Below are 4,633 nucleotides of genomic sequence, written 5' to 3' on the forward strand. Positions count from 1 at the left end.
TCTTATAAGAAGATGTTTATTTGCAACTTTAACAAACATAGCATACAGAAATGGGTTGGTTCTAGTGTTCGGTTTCACTCGTCGGCTTTGAGCAGTAACGTCCTACCTAAGGCAGAGACAATCTTGAAAGTAACTGATCATATTCGTAAACAAACGAATGTAGCATATGATAAAATTACAATAACAGTTAACGTGAGTAATTATCCAGACACAAATTATATCGAAGAGAACTGAAGGTACCGAAAATAAATAAGAACAGAAAAGGAGAAGTGTCTGAAATCAATTATTATCGTAATTAATGTGGGTAAGAAAAGCACAGAGAACCTTTAAATCCATTACAGTACAGCGCATGGTGAAGTCATAATATTGTGAAATGGCGCTAATTTTTAATAATTATTATTAAATCTAACGGAGCTAGTACAGGAGTAACGAAAATTCACAAAATGTGCTGTCTAACAAATAATGTAATCGGTAACTAGAATTAAGCTATGTAGAAGAATTGTAGTTACTGACTCTAGGTGCACTGAAAAGCAATAGGATTTCAGCATTGCGCTTCTGGACAATATTGTGCAATGTTGCACAACCTTTCAATCTCACTCCTAAAGAGTCAATGTTGTTGTGATTCTGGACAATACTGTCAATGTTATTGATTGCCTAATGCCCATGTAAAAACCATGCACCTACCATCAAGCCTGACTGCGTTTGTAATGATAAAGATCCGAGCTCATAAAAAGGTTCTCAGCTTTGTCCGATATGGTACTTCTACTAAAATCCATATTTAAATATTTCGGAACCATTAGAGTGAATAAACGAACTGCGATGCCACCACTTGCAATTACATCTACATCTACATCTACATCCATACTCCGCAAGCCACATGACGGTGTGTGGCGGAGGGTACCCTGAGTACCTGTATCGGTTCTCCCTTCTATTCCAGTCTCGTATTGTTCGTGGAAAGAAGGATTGTTGGTATGCTTCTGTGTGGGCTCTAATCTCTGATTTTATCCTCATGGTCTCTTCACGAGATATACGTAGGGGAGAGCAATATACTGTTTGACTCTTCGGTGAAGGTATGTTCTCGAAACTTTAACAAAAGCCTGTACCGAGCTACTGAGCGTCTCTCCTGCAGAGTCTTCCACTGGAGTTTATCTATCATCTCCGTAACGCTTTAGCGATTACTAAATGATCCTGTAATGAAGCGCACTGCTCTCTGTTGGATCTTCTCTATCTCTTCTATCAACCCTATCTGGTACGGATCCCACACTGCTGAGCAGTATTCAAGCAGTGGGCGAACAAGCGTACTGTAACCTACTTCCTTTGTTTTCGGATTGCATTTCCTTAGGATTCTTCCAATGAATCTCAGTCTGGCATCTGCTTTACCGACGATCAAGTTTATATGATCATTCCATTTTAAATCACTCCTAATGCGTACTCCCAGATAATTTATGGAGTTAACTGCTTCCAGTTGCTGACCTGCTATTTTGTAGCTAAATGATAAGGGATCTATCTTTCTATGTATTCGCAGCACATTACACTTGTCTACATTGAGATTGAATTGCCATTCCCTGCACCATGCGTCAATTCGCTCCAGATCCTCCTGCATTTCAGTACAATTTTCCATTGTTACAACCTCTCGATGTACCACAGCATCATCTGCAAAAAGCGTCAGTGAACTTCCGATGTCATCCACAAGGTCATTTATGTATATTGTGAATAGCAACGGTCCTATGACACTCCCCTGCGGCGCAACTGAAATCACTCTTACTTCGGAAGACTTCTCTTCATTGAGAATGACATGCTGCGTTCTGTTATCTAGGAACTCTTCAATCCAATCACACAATTGGTCTGATAGTCCATATGCTCTTACTTTATTCATTGCAATTATAGTTCCATTGTATTCCATGGCCCTCAGGATGCAGTCTGGGGGCCAGCTGCGACGTGATATACGGCTATGCCGCTCGGTAGACTACTGTCTGAAAATGCTTGCCACACCATTGTCCCCCCCACCCCCCTCTCTCTACAACAGTTAACACACGACAACTAACAAAACATATTAAATAACTAACGAAAAGTCATTTTTAATACATGTTCAGAAAAAGGTCGGCCAGGGTGGCCGAGCGGTTCTAGGCGCTGCAGTGTGGAACCGCGCAACTGCTACTGTCGCAGGTTCGAATCCTGCCTTGGGCATGGATGTGTGTGACGTCCTTAGGTTAGTTAGGTTTAAGTAGTTCTAAGTTCTAGGGGACTGATGGCCTCAGAAGTTAAGTCCCATAGTGCTCAGAGCCATTTTGTTCAGAAAAAAAACAGAACACCTTGAACTACTGGAGACAGGACATTCACATTCACAGGGTCTGCCACGGACATGATAACTTGTTCCATGTGTGATGGCATCAATACGTACAGGATGCAAATGGCGTCCCATGGTGTAGCCATCCATTCTGCATTCACCTGGTTCAAACTTCAACTGTGGTGGTCGGCATTGAGTCACTGCACTGCACCCATCGTTTCAACAGATCCCACACATTTTTGGTTTGTGACAAGCCTCGTGATCTGGCGTGCCAGTGCGAAAGGCTAACGTCCTGTGACACCAAGAAGGCACGTGTAGTCGTGCATTGTCTTGATGAAAAATGACGTCTGGGTTATTATGCAGAAAGGTTTGCCTGCTTAATTGGGTGGTCACGTCTTATCGCCTGTGCAAGCGGGCACAGGTTCGATTCCCAGCCAGGTTGGAGATTTTCTCCGCACGTGGACTGGGTGTTGTGTTGTCCTCATCATCAGTTCATCTTCATCATTGGCGCGTAAGTCGCCCAATGTGGCATTGAATGAAATAAGACTGGCACTTGGCGGCCGAACTTCCCCGAATGGGGCCTCCCGGCCAACAATGCGATACGCTCATATTTTGTGCAGAAAGGTTATGGCTACGGGCCGTAGGGTATCATTCACGTAGTTCATACTGGTCACAGTGTCCTGCACAGGCACCAAATGTAATTTGTGACTGTACCCATTAGCACTCCACGCCATAAGGCCTCGAGTAGGCGCTGTATGTATTGTGTGAATTCAGTCTCTGTGATGCCGCTTCCCAAACTCGCGGCCATCATTTTCGAACAAATAGAACCTGAACTCGTCCAAAAACACTATCTGATGACACTCCTGTCCCCAGTGACGCCGTTCCATGCACCATTGCCGTCTAGAATGTTTCTGCGCATTCGTCAAACGTAGGTGGAAAAGTGGACGACGCGTACGTAACCCATGCTGTAACAAACGGCGATGAACTGTCACCCCTGATAGTGTACAATGTATTACATTACTCCACCGTTGCGCCAGAGCCAAGGAGGACGCAGATCTGTCCTGCAATGCCTTCCAGACCAGGTGTCGATGTTCTCTGGGTGGTGCGACCTGACCCATCTCGTCGTGTTCTACGACCCTCAGTGGACCATTCTGCACACTTCCGTTGCAGTGCCGAAACACTTGGTCCCATACCAGTAGCAATTTCCCGGATGGATGCATTACATTCTCTCATGCCAATAGTGCGCCCTCTTTCAGTCTCACTGATTTGACGATACGATTGGCGCATATGTCTGCGAGGCATCCTGCACGTCTGCTCAACTCACACTGATCCATTACCTTCGGTTTATAGCGACGAGAGCCGCAGGCACATTTTACCTGTAGGTGGCGTTGCGCCGCGATATCGATGTCGTCCTTGAACACCCGGGCACACATGGTTAAATGCTAATCATTTCTGCAGATAATACTAACGTATATTTCCTGTGAATATGAACGGCCTACTTCGAGTCATTCAAGGTGTTCTGTATTTTCTGAACATGAGTGCATTTTAGCCGTGTATCCGGCAGCAGATTATTCCATAATGAGATGAGGTGACACCTTGCTACAAGAAGTTCAACACAATACACTTTCTTACATTACAAAAGCCAGATGTGGAATAACACGTATCCTGATATTGGTCTGCCGCCCCTCCCCCCCCCCCCCCACCCCCATTTACTAACTTTTGTAATTTTCCCATAAGGTTCCATTACTTTTTGAATATCTTGTACTTGTGCATTCTTTTTGTCAAATGCTGCATCACTCATCATTCTTACAGCTGTCCATATCCATCAGTAGCCCATGATTTAGGCTGTAACTCTGATGTTCAATAATTGGTATATGCATTCATTTCGTATTATATTAATATCAATAGTAGACAACGGCCTTGCAGCAGTGGTAACACCGGTTCCCATTAGATCACCGAAGTTAAGCGCTGTCGGGCTGGGCTAGCATCTGTGTGGGTGACCATCCGGTCTACCGAGCGCTGTTGGCAAGCGGGGTGCACTCAGCCCTTGTGAGGCAAACTGAGGAGCTACTTGATTGATTGATTGAGAAGTAGCGGCTCCGGTCTCGTAAACTGACATACGGTCGGGAGAGCGGTGTGCTGACCACATGTCCCTCCATATCCGCATCCAGTGAAGCCTATGGTCTGAGGATGACACGGCGGCCGGTCGGTACCATTGGGCCTTCATGGCCTGTTCGGGAGGAGTTAAGTTTTTGATATCAATAGTAACCTTAGGCATTTTTGCTAATGATGCAGTTATCTGTAAGGAATCACTTTCTGAATAAAGCTAAACAAATTTTCAGTCAG

General features: G+C 44.7%; 1 pseudogene; it reads left to right on the forward strand.

Annotated features, from left to right (window-relative positions):
* The first annotated feature begins 4,197 nt into the window (after nt 1–4,197).
* LOC124803730 lies at nt 4,198–4,315 on the forward strand (annotated as a pseudogene).
* The last annotated feature ends 318 nt before the right edge of the window (nt 4,316–4,633 follow it).

Source organism: Schistocerca piceifrons, chromosome 6, assembly GCF_021461385.2.
Source record: "Schistocerca piceifrons isolate TAMUIC-IGC-003096 chromosome 6, iqSchPice1.1, whole genome shotgun sequence".
Lineage (NCBI taxonomy): Eukaryota > Metazoa > Arthropoda > Insecta > Orthoptera > Acrididae > Schistocerca > Schistocerca piceifrons.